The sequence below is a fragment of the Zootoca vivipara genome, chromosome 11 (genome assembly GCF_965207765.1).
Source record: "Zootoca vivipara chromosome 11, rZooViv2.hap1.1, whole genome shotgun sequence".
NCBI lineage: Eukaryota > Metazoa > Chordata > Lepidosauria > Squamata > Lacertidae > Zootoca > Zootoca vivipara.
Window position 1 is genome coordinate 40397620 of NC_142594.1, and position 16096 is coordinate 40413715.

Consider the following 16096-nt stretch of genomic DNA (forward strand, 5'->3'; position numbering starts at 1 on the left):
GGAAGGTAAACGGCGTTTCCGTGTGCTGCTCTGGTTCGCCAGAAGCGGCTTTGTCATGCTGGCCACATGACCTGGAAGCTATACGCCGGCTCCCTTGGCCAATAATGTGAGATGAGCGCGCAACCCCAGAGTCGGTCACGACTGGACCTAATGGTCAGGGGTCCCTTTACAGATATTTTAAACCACAACTGTAAATATCCATACTGTTGGCGATACCAGCTGAGGCTGCTAAAAGTACAGTGGTGCCTCGCTAGACAAATTTAATTCGTTCCACAGGTCTTTTCTTATAACGAAAAATTCGTCTAGCGAATCCCATAGGAATGCATTGAATTTTTATTGAATTTTTTTTTGCCCATAGGAACGCATTAATTGAATTTCAATGCATTCCTATGGGAAACCGCGATTCACTAGACAAATTTTTCGTAAAACGAATTCGTCTAGCGAGGCAACCTCCACTAGAAAAAACCTTTCGTTAAGCAGAAATTTCGTTAAGCGAGGCACCACTGCAGCCAGTATAGCCAACAGTTAGGGATGATGAGTTATAGTCTGAAGCATCTGTAGCGCACCACATTGGTTCCTCCTTTTGTTAAACCACAGTTTGATGTGTGCTTGAGCAACAACAAACTACAAGCAATCCTTGAGCTCAAGTCCCCACCACTCCCACAGTCAGGAGTTTGCTTCACTTTTGTTTTGTCCTAATCAAGAAAAACCATAGTTAATGTCAATCATGTTTTGCTTTTTAAACAACAACAACAACTTGCAACCAGCTCATAAACACTGTGCCAATGCAGCCAACAGGGCTCAGTTCTGAGTAGGTGTGCTGTAAGCATTAGAACAGTGGATATGGTAAACTGCATTATACACTAAATTTGCACTTTTCAAAGAGTGGATGTAATGTAGGAGGCAATAAAAGTGAAGTAGCATGACATTAAAGCCCACACACTTCACTAAACCAATGTGAGTCAACAAAGGGTGAGCAAGATCTGAAATTAGTACTGGAACCCAACCTTACTTTCAAAGAAGCAGTAACTGTACAAAAAAGGAGTACAAAAACATTTAGAAGGTTAGAAAGCAGTATAACAGAATCATAATAATATATCTGTGTATATTTCCTATCCTGGAAGCTATTTAAAACCAATTATAATTTGCTTCACTCGGTGTAATAACTGAAGCTCAGAATCAAAAAATCATACCACGGTCCAAACAAAAATTGGAAAAAACCTATGCTACTATTTATGTAACTAAAATACAAACAAGCTCTCACAGTGTCATTTGGTTCTTACCGCAGACTATTGTGCTGGCAAACATTATCCCCTACAGCTGCAAGGAGCGCATTAATGATGTTGTGATACAAACAAAGTTAGTCATTGAAGTCGTATTGGAGGACATTTAGATCCCCATGTCATAGGTTCTTACCAACTGAAGGCCAGATGAAATAAAACCCAGCCAACTGTCCTCTGCACAATTGATGTTTTCTCCTATGTTGTTACTTGTCAGCATCTCAGCAACAGGCTTTAATTTAAGCACATTTTCATTAAGCCCACAATTTTGGGATGCCTATCACTTGAGAACATAATGCACACCCCCTGGCATAAACTGTTTTGTCTTTTATGCAAATTTTTCTGCAACCTATAACTTTCACTTCAGGCAAGAATTCTGTCCATCAGAGGAATGTGAAGGCTTGCATTATTCTCGATGTTTAAGATCAAAATTTCTGACAAGAATAAAGTACACCACAGTCATCTGGAGAAAGGGTAACAGAAACATTTCTAGTCACCATGGCAGAAAAGCAAACACGCAATGCAAGGCCAAGTCCACGAGTTTCATAACAACATTCTCTTCACATTTGCTGAGGGAAATCAATTTCACACGCTGAAATTTCATCAGAATAATTTTGTTTGACAGGTGGTATGACTCATTTGTACTCAATTTTATATGAAATACTTTCAAAACGAGCCTAAAGATTTAAACACAGAGATTGTAACCATGGACAGTAGATACCAATTACCCAAAAAATGGTCAGCTCCTTCTTGAACACCTATCACTAGGGAACATTTGAGGACAATGGGCTCCCCAATACAGTAAGTACAGTATTTAAAATAAAAGCTAAACTGTGCCTTTCTTGAAACTTGATTACAAACTCAGTTTCTCATATTCTGAATTCATAGTGTACTTACATGCCAAACAGCTTTAAAAAGCCAATTCCCCTAAAGTTTTTTTTATTAAAAGGGGGAGGGAATAACATCATATCAGTTACTTGCCTCTCTTACTCTGCTCTTTTATTATTGTGCTGACTACAATTGTAAACTATAAATACCGTAGCTAGAAAAGACTGTGGCTGATACATTGTGGTTAACTCATACTAACTAAGGCTCAAATCATTTTAAGGCCTGTATAGACAGTTGGCAAGGAAGAGAGAATGCAGAACTTCCACTCAAGCTAGTAACTAAGCTATCCTCCTTCTTCATAATTTGTCCTAACTGGAGAAATGAAGTTACACAATGTACTCTCCTTTAATGTCTCTCTCTGTTTGTATTATTTGGTCAACTATAGATACATCTGCAAGCTGTATGCTGTATGTATGACTCTGGTTGTAAGTCACTTTTGGTTGCCCTGGGGAACCCTGACGAATTTAATAATAATAATAATATCATATAGATTGTGTATGCATAACACAAAATAACTTATAACCAAATTAGGCTTTTACTACAGAAGTAAAATATACCACTTCAGGACCCGTCTCCACACAGGCAGCTTGACACAAGGCAAAATACCGGTACAGAGAGATGGCATCCAATCTGTGTATCGGATGCACAAACAATGCTTCCAGGCATGAAACCGCCCTGGCTCCCGAGGGTAAAGGAAACAGAATTCGTATATATTGCAGAATCAGGCTGTACCAGTCAAGACACCGCGAACTACAAATTAAAACTGGACCCAAGTGCGGACAGAGGTGATATTGCCATTCCTCCCTCTTGCCCCCACAAACACACCCATATATACACGGGAGAGTCACCAAGTGATTACTGTATAGGGAACCAACAAGTCAGCCCCCCATCCTATTCTGCTCATGTCGCACAATGAAAACACCCCAAGGTCAAACGGGGGGGGGAGTGTCGCGAGGAGTAAACCCGACGCAGCACATCTATCAGCAGCGGGGCATTAGGACTTGACACGGTCGTGTGCACATGACGCACCGTCGCCTCCTCTTTAAACTCCGGCTGTCACGTTTTCCCACCGGAGTAGCCGAAAGTGTGGCTTAAAGGGCTTGCTCCCCTCCGTCCCTCCTCCACCTCCACACACCTTTCCATGCTCCACCTATGGGTGGGGCGGAGGCTACAACGCGCTTTTCTGATAGGGGGCGCAGGCGGGGGAGGGGTGGGGAGAGGAGGAAGGGGCGGCGGAAGAAGAAGAGTTGCTCCGGCTTAATTAAACAAGACGTGCAACAGTGGGAGGGGGGCAGTGAAGGGACAAACAGGGAAACCGTGTCTCTCCGTTCCCCCTTTCCTGGGTTTTTTTTGGGGGGGGAGGGGGAGAAAGAATCCCTGTGAAGCCAGCAACGCCCCCTCCCCAAACACGCACCTACTTCAACGCACTTCTGGCAGGCACACCACAGCACGCTGCTCCCCGCACTCCTCCTCCCCCCCAATAACGGCCCACTCACCCGAAGCGGAGGTCCAGGTCGCTCCGACTACAAGGCGGTATCGCCGCCGCTGTTGCTTCTTCCTCCTCCTTCCGCTTCGCCTCGCTCGCTCCTTTCTTCCCTCCTGCCTGCCTGCCTGCCCAGGAGCCCCGCCCCCTCCCGGCCTCAGCTCCGCGCCGAGTGTCAGCTCCAGGGCACCGCGCTGCCCGGCGTCAGAGGCCCCCGTCACGTGCCGGGGGAAGGGGTAGGGAGGGGAGGCGGGGCAAAAGAGAAAAAGAGGCGGGAAGAGGCGGGAGAAGGAGCGCGAGGGAGGGAAGGGCGCCTGCGGTTATTCATTTGAATTCCGCCCTTCCCCCCCCCTCGCTCCCTTTCTCTGCCCAGGCTGCTTGTTCCACGGAACAAAAAAAGGAATAAAATTAAGCTCAGGTGAAACACGCACAAGCATGTGTCTGTTATTGTATTACATTATATATTCTATTCTATTATGCGTCTCGACCGAGATTAAGCTGTTTCAAAAAATGTTGCAGGGAGAGAGAAACTTTGCTTTTTTAAAAAACGTAGAGGGATGTGTTTATTGAACCTTAATCCTCAAAATCTGGTTCACGGGTTCACGAAGAGTCGGACACGACTAAACAACAACAACAATCCTCAAAACGGAAAGATTTCAAGGTGGTGCCATGGCGCGCGAATGGAAGCGTCCCCCGCAACAGTTGGTTAAAGGAAGCGTATAAATCCGACGGACACGCGTTTGCAATCAATATACGGAGGGGGTGGGATAAGCTACTGAAGAGCAGCAGGAGGAGGACTACAGTATAGGAAAAGTGCCCGCGAGCGCAAATCTTGGAAGCCGGGGAAATTGGGGAATAGTAAGGGTTTGGGGGGCGGGAGAGAGCCCGGTTCTTTTTTGCACCGTGGAAAAGGTAAAGATTCTTTTTTGCACAGTGGAGACACACGGAAAATAGGAAAAGCCCTGATATGCATGAGTTTAAGCTGTGGGCATGTCCAAGCTAGCCACAGCCTTCGACGCAGCTGCCTCGCGATGCCTCGAAGGGAAGGGCTGGAAACTGCATGGAAGAAGCTTCCCGACAACAGACCTTCCTGCAGTGATATTGCAAACCCTGACACGTCACCGGGACTAGGAGTGCTTTGACATCAAAGCCTGAGGATGAAAAGGCAGTACGTCCCCAAATCAATTTATGCTAGGTTTTACAAATGCCTGGGTTTTTTTAACCTGCCCTCGGAATTACTTCTGAGGATACACGTGTAGTAAAGGTAAAAGGTAAAGGGACCCCTGACCATTTGGTCCAGTCGTGACCGACTCTGGGGTTGCGGCGCTCATCTCGCGTTATTGGCCCAGGGAGCCGGTGTACAGCTCCCAGGTCATGTGGCCAGCATGACAAAGCCGCTACCGGTGAACCAGAGCAGCGCACGGAAACGCTGTTTACCATCCCGCTGTAGCGGTACCTATTTATCTACTTGCACTTCGATGTGCTTTCGAACTGCTAGGTGGGCAGGAGCTGGGACCGAGCAACGGGACGTCACCCCGTCGCGGGGATTTGAACCGCCAACCTTCTGATCGGCAAGCCCTAGGCTCAGTGGTTTAACCCACAGCGCCACCTGCGTCCCACTTCACAGCGCCACCCATGTACACGTGTGGTACTGCACCATTAATAGCCTCAAGGTTAAACCGCAAGCTCCAAGATACAAGCCTCATTTGTTTGGGATCTCATGGCTTAATCCCTCAAATTTGATGGTTAGAAATGGGATACCTAATTAAATGGTGTTTTCAGTAATGTTCACACTTTGCAATCCATTTCCCCCTCATACAATGCATTTTGTTGTGTTATTTTTGCTGTTTTAATGCACCTTTTCCCTGCAGAGTTGTGTCATTGTAACCATTGTTTCTTGGTGAACTGCATAGTTGGTTGTAAGTTGTTTTGGGTTGCCCTGCTGAGACAAAGCAACTAATAAATTTAATAAATAATAACGATGTAATAATCATCATATGCATGTTTACTCAAAGGTAAATACAACTGTGCTCATTCCTAATAGGTGTATTTAAGATTGCAGCCTAAAATGATGATATCTCCAATATTTCAATATAATCATATACTTGAATATAATCTTTGTTAACAATAGCTAAGAGAGAAACTTTTGGAGTTGCCATTATTACTGATAATTGCTGTGATTTTGTATGTACATTTTCAATATACATACACACATAAATAATTTTATTTGTATGCTACCTTCCCACAATTCAAACCATGCTCAAAGGCAGCTTACAACACGAAAAAGTACGTAACTACAACATAACAAAACTAATCATGAACAATAAATGAAACATGAAAAAATACACAACCAAACTGAACAATTTCCACAAGGATTATTCTCATGGTATTCAGGAAGCAATTATTTTTCCTCTGTTGTGTTTTACTATAAAGCAAATAGGAGGACGTGTTTGGAAGATTCTCATATGAATAATTTCTAGTGCGTTTTTTTTCTTATAGTGCTATATATAGATGGGGGAAATACATTGCATCTATGTGTGGAGACAGTTTTTACATGGTGGAGCATTCCGCCATATGTGTCTTCACCTATAGGCAATAAGCAGCTTTATGACCTTTGAGAAGTAAGCCTGTACGGAGAGAGCGGAAATAGGTCATTCATAATAGATTCTGCATCAACAGAGGAGAAAGAAGAATAACAGAATTGTGGCAAGGGAAAGCAGTATTCCCAGATGGAATGCTATGTCACGCAGTCACCGTCTTCCTTCTCTAGTGCAATCATTGCTTGGTGTCAATAGGTACCAATTTTTGGCTCTAACTTTATAATCCAGTTCTCATAGAAAATCCAAAATAGAAGTCTGAAATGGACTAGGAAAGAACAACATGGTTCTCCAGCATTTTAGCTTCCCACTTACGTTCAGCTATATGCCATGCATTGCTTCTGGATGTAGTCTATATTCTGTGGGCTGCAAGGTGCTTAACCCTTAAACTGTTCATGTTTCATTCAAGCTGGTACAGACCCAGTAAGGGCACATTGACAACTTTCCTCTTAAATAACAGCAGTTTACTTCATCAACAATGTCAGCTGTAAACAAAGTCTGTTTTGTATTCTCACCACCAACTCACTGTATTGTAAATCACTTGTCCCCATTGGCGCGTCTTTCATCTTCCAAAATTTAGTATTTTACTGCTATTGTTTCTGCTGGATTACAGCTGAGCGAGAGGGTAGATACGAATGCACCCCGAGTTAAATGAGACAAAAGCAGCTTAAATGAAAAGGCGTGGATTTATACAGCTTTTGAATTGCATTGTCCTTTCAGCACTCATTTACCCAGGCCTTTTAACATTTGACAATATTGTTTTAATGCCAGAAATCCATTGAATATTTTTTTGTGGTTTTATGGTTGTTTCTGTTTTATCCAGTATTGTTAGCTAGCCTGGAAATGTTTATAATGAAGGATCAGATAGATTTATAAAATACATCACTAAATAAAATATTATTCCCCAGCTTATTGTGCCAATACCTCCAGACATTCTCAACACAACCCCCAACATGTATTGTAGCTTATCTTCTTAATGCTCTTTCCTGTTACCAAGTCTTACATATGCATGTGCAGCAAAATGTGCCTTTCACTGTGTATGTGTCACTCAGCAATAGATGCATGCAAAACACCCCAGGTTCCATGCCTTATCCAGGTAGGGTTCGGAAAAACTCTCCAAGTTTGAATCTTGGCGAGCTGCTGCCAGTCAATGTAGACAATACTGAGCTAGATGAACCAGTGGTGCAACTCAGTTTGAAGCAACTTTCTCCTCTGTTATTTCACCACTATCTATTTAGGAACAGGGACCTACTGGTATCTCATATTGCTTATCTCTCCATAAAGTACTGTGAACACTTACAACACACTCATGGTCATCATCACTAACAGGGTGTGTCTGTAAAGTGGGGCTGGACTTATCTCTCTGCCAGCATGGCACTGAATATGCTGTGGTCAAGTAATATTTTCAGGAAACTAGATATTGTGTAACCTTGGTCCGCAGGTTTTATATATGGTCAATTGCATAAGAGTCAGTTCCCTAGTTTGTTCATTCTCCTTTCATTTTTCTTATCTGTTTCCCACTTTGCAGTCGGGTGTTGCAATCTACATTGCTAAAATATCACCCCCCTACTCTTCACATATGCCTTTCTGCTATTGTTGAGGAACAGAGGCAGGAAGTTGTGAAGAGTATGTGAAGACAGCTCCAGTTTTGAGGAACAGAATATCCCTGACAGCAGAAATGTGAAAAGCACTCTCCTTCATCCTTGCATACAAGTCTACCATGACTCTAACGTCTAAAATGCTAACATTCCCTTCTATTCACCTCCTCCTCTCTCTTTTTCATTAAATTCCCTCCTACTCACATTCCCTGCTCTAACAAATTAACTTAAGACTCAGCTCTTCAGCACCCAGCATCCCACCACAGTTGAAGGCCATTTAAAATCACTCTTTACACACACATCCATAATGATCTCTTCACAATTCCCAATGAATGTTACATCAGTGGTTATAACTTGGGAGGATAGCACTACTGGTGTGGCCTGACCCTAAGCACATTTTCTGCAAGTCCCACTTAAGTTAGTGGGAGTTCATTCTGTTTTCTATGATAGCAGCTGGTGTGCGTCATAGACACAACAACCTAGATCTGTCCATTTTATCCTGTACTTCAAAAATAAATATATTTCCTCAAACCTAAACATCACAAACCACCTGAGAATATAATTACTTCCATCATATTCATTCATTCATATATATGAGATATCACATTGTCAAAATGCAGAAAAAAATGAACAAACCTTAATGCAATATATCTGGAATGTCACAAAAGGCAAAATATTAAAATCACCTTATTTTAAAATGTTCTCTATGCAATTTAATTTATACAATACTTATGTAATTTTTTTAATAAAAAAACTACATTCAGCTGGAAAAAATGGCACATACCCATAACTGGATTTTAAATTATTTAAATTGTTTTTCTTCCAGCTTAGCAGGGATTCATATTTATTTCAGCTTTTAGTTTATATTGCCTTCGATTACATGTCTGAACAAAGTTAACATATTGTACCTTTTAAGCAGAGAAATAAATGAAGTATCCTTAAGATAAGGGGTCAGCAAAGTTTTTGTGGCGTGGGCCGGTTCACGGTCCCGCAGATGCTGTGGTGGGCTGGAGTGCGCGTGCACACGCACGCGCAAACGCTATTTCCAGCGCACCTTCCGGCATGTGCAGCTTCCCATTGGCTGCAGGAGCTTCCTGCAGCCAATGGGAAGCCAGCCAAAGTTGCAGAAGGCGGTCCCCGCTCTGCTCCGTGCTAGTTTAGCACGGCACAGGGGAGCCGGCCAAGTGGGGTCCGTGGGGCGGTTAAACCGCTTGTGGCCTATGGGCCTTAGGTTGCCGATCCCTGCTTAAGATGCTTCAAAGTATTTTTTTTCCCCTTTGTAAGATAACTTATAATACGTCTTCTGATTGGGAGCCAATATTCAGACATTTAAGTCACAGGACAAGCAGAAAGTGGAACAAAATATTTAATTAATCTGTCGTCCATATAAGAGTTGCTGGATTTGCCAGGATTCTTCAGAATGCATTGTTTTTCTATAGTCTGAGTTCGCTTCCCTGCTACACACACAATCCCCACCCCGAAGAATCACATAGCATCAGCCGTCCCAGACTATACCACTTAGAATACAATAGGGCAGGCATAGGCAAGCTCGGCCCTCCAGAAGTTTTAGGACTACAATTCCCATCCCTCACCACTAGTCCTGTTAGCTAAGGATCATGGGATTTGTAGGCCAAAAACATCTGGAGGACTGAGTTTGCCTATGCCTGCAATAGGGTATCATGTTTGTATGCATCCTCAGACTAGCACACCTGGTACTGTACAGTATTAGCTTAAGCTATGTTTGTTCATTTAATCTGCAGGGTGAGGGTGGGTTTCTTTTTCTTTTCTTTTTTAAGGTGAGAGAACATTCAAAGATGTGATCTGCCGCCAGCATTCTGAAATTCTGCTGCAGTCCAAATAAGTCTGTAACCTAGCCCTAAAATAACCCTATACTCTTCCAATATGCCCCATATCCTATAATACAGCTGGCCATGCAACACACTGATTAATTATAGGCATCCTTTGCTGAACAGCAAACCGGAAGCGGAATATCATTTTGGAAAATGACTTCAGCTGTCATCAGAGAAGCACCACTCTAATACGATATGGTTATATCCATACATGTACACACACAATAAATTTGCTGCCTACATGAACAAGGAATCCATAAAATTTCAGCACCAGCCCTTTACTGTCTTGGGTCATTCGCAGGTCTCTGCCTTTTTCTGTGAAAACATTGACTCCACCCACCAGAGATAACAGGCCTACTATTGTTTGCATGAACACTTATTCCTCAATGAAATAGCCAAGAACCAAGACTTGTTGCTTGTTGCTGACATTCTTCAAGTATCCAGATTGCATAAAGAAGCCTTCAGGCATTTCAATTACAACCTTTATTTCTCTTTGCCTTGCAACACACAGAATGTCATGCTATTACAAAGTTAAGAATGCCTTTACATTTTCATTGTTTTGAAACTCTACATCACACACAATGCTACTTCTCATGCACCTAAGCTTCTGCTTGTAGTTCCGTAAATAATTTGTGTGGTATGAATGTTGTATGTGCATTTAGAATATGAATATGTGGTGACATTGCGTAATACCACAGCCCAGTATATTTGACACTGGTGTGTAATGTCTGCTCATCTTTGGAGCAGAGAAAAATCAATAATAGTTTTTTACATAGGAAGTGAAAGAGGATAGAAATATGTGTCGTGGTTTTGGGGTAGGAACCAAAAGAAACCACTGAGTGGTTTCAGCTTCAATGCTAAACCAAAATTATAGAGCTCCGAAACACCATTATCTTAGTTAAATTTTAATTAATGTCCATATATATTCACAGAAGCAGAGGTAATCTTGCATTGCATTCACTGCATATTCATGTTGGAACGGTTAAATATTCATACTGTGCTGCTTTTCAAATAACATGGTACACTAAAAGGAAAAATTACAGTACAATCCAATCTGGGTCTACTAAGTAAGTCCTCTTGAATTCAGTGGGGTTTACTCCCCAGTAAACAGAGTTAGGATTGCAGCCTTAGGTCATGCTCCTTATCAGATAATCAATTATATTAACTTAAGATTTCTTATCTTCTCTAGAATTAATAAACTTAATTAAGTGTATTAAGAACTGAAAGTGTACTTACAGGCCAGCACAGCAGTTAGGTAGCCTGTAGCTGCAATCTTGTTCCTGACGTGTTTCCATTACACTAAATGTGTGCAGGAAGGATTTCAAGGGTTGTGGAGCACCGGCCGCACTTGAGCAAGCAGTGGGCAGGATCCAAAGGATGTCAGCACATCAACAGAGCATGGGTTGGGAACCTATGGCCCTCCAGATTATTCCTGGCCATTGGCTGGCCCTGAGTTGAAGCCCAACAATGTATGGAGGACCACAGAGTTTCCACCCCTGACCCAGAGCTTCTGAGGCCCATTCTCTTATCACAGTAGATCTCTATGCCAGCAGTTCTTAAACTGTTTCCCCCTGAGACCATTTGAAAATTGCTGGGGATCTCAGCAGACCACTTAATGAGCTCCCACCACCACCATCTTTTCTTGATTCTGCAAATCAAGGCACATGCTTTGGGGTTTTTTCTTCACTGCCAGGATCATTGTCAATTCTAGTCTCATTATGAAAACCACAAGCTTTAATGCAGGGTACTGTTGTTCTGCTTTCATAATCCAGCCCTGGTGAAGAGAGTCTCATTCTCCATCATATACCTGAGGGAGTTTCTCCATCCCCATCGTTCAGCTGAGGGCCTTCTGGCAGTTCCCTCACTGTGAGAAGCGAAGTTACAGGGAACCAGGCACAGGGCCTTCTAGGTGGTGGCACCCACCCTATGGAACACCCTCCTATCAGATGTAAAGGAAATAAACAACTATCTGACTTTTGGAAGACATCTGAAGGCAGTCCTGTTTAGGGAAGTTTTTAATGTTTGATGTTTTATTGTATTTTTAATATTTTGTTGAAAGCCGCCCAGAGTGGCTGGGGAAACCCAGCCTGATGGGCAAGGTATAAATAATAAATTTATCATCATCGTCATCATCATCAGAATTAATAATAAGTGCAATAATAATTATTACATGTTCCACAACCTTTCCATGGATCACCAGAGTGGAGTTCATGGATTACCAATGGTCCACAGATTACAATTTGAATACATCTGCCCTACTCTATCCAGTATAGAAATGAAATGTATAAGAACAAGAAACCATTCCTGGAAACTGAAGGGAGAAGCCTAAGGCAGCATGAGGAGCTGTAGTCAGAAGTTGCAGAAGCCCCACTGTATGAGCACAAGTGCTAAGTTGGACACACACATTGGGGTATTTGCATACTATAATTAATGTGGGCAGAAGGGAACAGATATTCTTCTTTATCCCCTATATCTTCCCTTTAGGGAAGAGGAAACAGCTTTGAACTGCAAAACATGCTGATGAAGATATAAATGAATTGGTTCGTCTGTTTTTCAAGTGCTTAAGTTGCATAATTTAAAAAATAATTTATTAAGCCTGCTCCAAAATACAATCCTTTATTCATGACTATATTTGTAGCCCTATGGTTGCTTTGCCCCACTGTGAGTGGCTGAACTGCTATGATGTCACAATGATGCATTTCAAGCAAAGGTGTAACTTTCCCTCTGTCTGCCTGTCAGGATCTGGAGTCAGTAGTAGTTCAGCAATAAAAACACCAGTGTCAGTGAAGTCAGTTAACTCTTCATTCAAAAACCCCCCAAACAGCACAGGCCTAGTGAGCACAGCAACTCTTCCCAGTAGGTGCTGCCCCAAGGAGGCAATTGTGAGGACTGAAGGTCCCTGCCTTCCCACTGCTCTCTAAGGCTCCTTCCCCTCTCTTTGCTCCACCCACTTCATTTCTCTGCATGTTCTGGGAGACCAGGGTAGGGGGAAGACTCCCTAGGCTGCCTCCTTGTTGCCTCTTGGCCCCCCTCCTCTCCAGACTCCTCTCCTGCCTCTGAGCCTAAACTGCTCTCTGCCACAGCGTCTTCCTTCTCACTAAATCCTGTTACCTCTTTAGCTTCTGACACTTCCTCCTCCCCCTAGTCTGCTCCCTCTTCTCCCTCTGACCACACATCATTGTCCCACCACCAGTCCCCCAGTTCTGAGACTTCTTCCCCTGGGGGTTCCCTAGCTGGTTTGTCTCCCACCATTCCTCTGCGTCCAACCAGTCCATGACATTGCCTTAGAGACTTAGTAGCTCTGATTTTGCAAACAGCCTGGCTAGCCTTGGGGTAGACAGCTGAGGGTCAAGAGCAACTTGGATATGAACTTTAAGGTTGAGAAAGTAACTTGCATTAAATTAAACCATGTGAATATAACTTCCGCTGCAACCCTAACCCCACTTACCCGCGACTAAACCTTACTCAATTCAACAGGACTTACTTCTGAGTAGACACCATTAGGATGTCAATTATCTTTCAGTTATTATCATGATCTTTCAAATGAAACCTTCTGGATGTGGTCAGCTGAAAGTGTTTTTAAAATTTTAAATGCCGCCAGACAGAAAGGAATACGAGTGATGATAATTTGCTAGCCTTTTGTCTCAGCTCACATATGTCTAATGCCTGACTGACAGACCAGACAAATCCTACATAATGTATGTTTTTTGAGCCATATCACATATTTTGTTTGCTTAATCTTTTATTGATGTTCTTTTGTAGGCTAGGCCACACAGCTGGGGGAAAAACTAATATCTTGCTGAACGTTTAAAACGTAGGAGTTAAGAAAATGGATGGCAAGATAAGTGCAAAAGCTTTCAGATACCGTAGTTACAGCAATTAAATTGAAAGGGTTGAACTGTGCATGCTCCATTAATCTCATCATACCTCAAATAACAGCATTAACATCTTAATTGCTCATGATCACTAATAAAGTAAGGAGGAAAACAGGCAGGGAGGAGGGCGACAGCTGGGTCAGGCAAAAGGCACAGCCAAGAGGAAAAAAATATATGGAAAGATGGGAGGCACAATCACTCAGTTTGAGGTGGGGGAGTCATTTGTGGGGATCCTAAGCATGAGCAGGGAAAAAATAATTTCCTTAATACGGTAACTGTATTTTGCAGCTCCTGTTCTTTGTATGCAGTCTTTCCAATATTATCAGGGATGTGAACTGAATTCTGCAGTGAACTCAAGTTAAATAAAAATAATTTCATTCCACATATACTTGGCTGGCCTCCTGTTTCTGATAGTAGGGGCCAAACCACATGTTACAGTAATCATGCTTCTTGTTGTTTTTAAGTATGCTTAATGTTGCCACTCTTATTTTGAAAGAGAAACAAGCAAAGGGTTCTTGATGGGGCCTAATGTGGATCATGGCGTCATGGCAGTTTCCCACTGAAAACTGCCACCCCTGCTGCTATTTGCTCCCAAAGGTCACCATTTATTGCAAACAGCAGTTTACTCAGCTTATTGAAGGCTGTCTGGTTTGGTTTCCTGAATGGAGTAAGACAGGACATGTCTGGGAAGGGAGACAATAAGTGTTGTCATGTCATATGCAGAAGTATTTGTAAAGCAGGCATATTAATTTATATCAGGAATAAGGAACCTGTGTGTCCCTCCAGCTGCTATGAACTGCCCCGAGCTCTATGGATGAAAGGCGGTATAGAATACCTCTCTCATAATCTCTGGCTATTGGCCATGCTGGCTAGGAATGATGGGGACTGAAGCTGAACAACATCTGGAGCACTGCAAGGTTCTCCATCCCTGGTCTAAATTTCCTTGTGTTTTACACTATGAAGCATGGTTAAGTCTTCCCCAGGGAAGCTAAAGAGGAGATGAACAGAATCCATGGTATGAAACATTTTCAACAAGCTTCTTGAAACTGGATGCATTTCCAAGTATAAAACTCCTATTTAGGAGCAACCTTCCTTATTCATTTCTCACAAAAAGTGCTGCATTTATCATTTTAGATGGGCTCTGCAGTGCCAGAAGAATGTCAAGTACATAAGTGAGTGGTAAGAAGAAAGATCAACTACAAAACCTATTAGAATCATAGAATTGTATATCTGGGAAGGGGCCACAAGGGTCATTTAGTCCAACTCCCTGCAATGCAGGAATCTTTTGCCCAGCATGGGGCTTGAACCCACAGCCCTGAAATCAAGCTGGGACATACATCACAGCTGGGTGCATGCTGGAAGCAATCATCAGGGTTGATACTCTGCGTGTATCACAGGGTATGAAAAGTTTACTCATCGTACTGAATGGCAATAGGTAAGCGGTAAAGCAACACAAGAACCAGCTTGCCGCAGGCTTGCTTGTTGGACTCTCATGTCAGCATGAGCAAAGGTTTGTGGGAGCTGGCACATTACAGAGGAACCATTGGCACACTGTTGCTAAATACTGTACACCAAAAGATATGGGGAGGACGTCAGGTGCCCATGTAAAAGTTTCAGAGTACTTTCAGAGGACAACAATACCCCAGCCTCCTCATTGTGCAGACATCCGAGAGAGAGACCAAGCACCTGGGCAAATCCTCCTGTGGGGCAATGGCAATGTGATTTGGCCCATGCATTGCCAGGGTGACCCCAGGTGACCCTCATGGTCCCTTCCAACTCTACGACTCTATGTTAATCTTATGCCTAGGAGAACTTCTCATCTCATAAACGTTTCCTCTAGACAAGCAGGTTATCTTCTTCCAGTGCTGTTCTGGTGAGAAGTATATTCTCTTAACCCACCGACATGGTATAATACATAAGCTTCTAACTTCCTGGCTTTTCCTGGAAACATCCCAATAAAATAATTTAGCAAGTGAAGGATGACTGTCAACTTAATTCCCTGATGCTGGCTGTTCCTTAACAAAAGGCAATGATTCAGGTGTCTACACCCAGCCATTTAATGCCCTCAAACCATTTATGCAACTCCCACTGCTAATGCCTAAATTAAATCTAAAGCCCTTTGGGATGAAAAGTGCTGTATAAGAGAAAGGTGGTGTAATTTTTAAGGATATAAAGATCCATATGCAAGAGTGCACTAGCAGGCCCACTGGGATATCTTTAGATAATTTTTTAATGACTTTCCTTTCAGTTAACTTTCAAATGACCTGATTTCCTTCTCAAAAACATAGGGTGATATCCAAATATAGTCCTATTCAGAGCACACCCATATAAAATCAATGGTTTATTTTGAGTATGACTAACTTTGAATATCACCCATAATGTCCAGAAAGTATAATCTTTATTTAACATTTGTGGTTTGCTTCCCTTCTCTCTTTTTTGTATCTTCATGTTGTTACAGTGGTACCTCGGAAGTCGAACGGAATCCGTTCCGGAAGTCCGTTCGACTTCCAAAATGTTCAGAAACC

The 16096-nt window shown here is 42.7% G+C and overlaps 1 protein-coding gene across 10 annotated transcripts in view; it reads right to left on the bottom strand.

Moving 5' to 3' along the window:
- The window catches only part of ARHGAP12 (Rho GTPase activating protein 12), a 67549-nt gene extending 63802 nt beyond the window's left edge, over positions 1-3747 (bottom strand). For 8 of the 10 annotated variants that reach the window (XM_088654070.1, XM_088654069.1, XM_035128862.3 and 5 more), the window contains exon 1: positions 3665-3747. The gene's annotated coding sequence lies outside the window, so the exon portion shown is untranslated. Of the gene's footprint in view, positions 1-3197; positions 3244-3664 lie in introns of those variants that run through there. The other 2 variants (XM_088654068.1, XM_088654065.1) reach the window with 2 other exon arrangements.
- Between the last annotated feature and the right edge of the window lie 12349 nt (positions 3748-16096).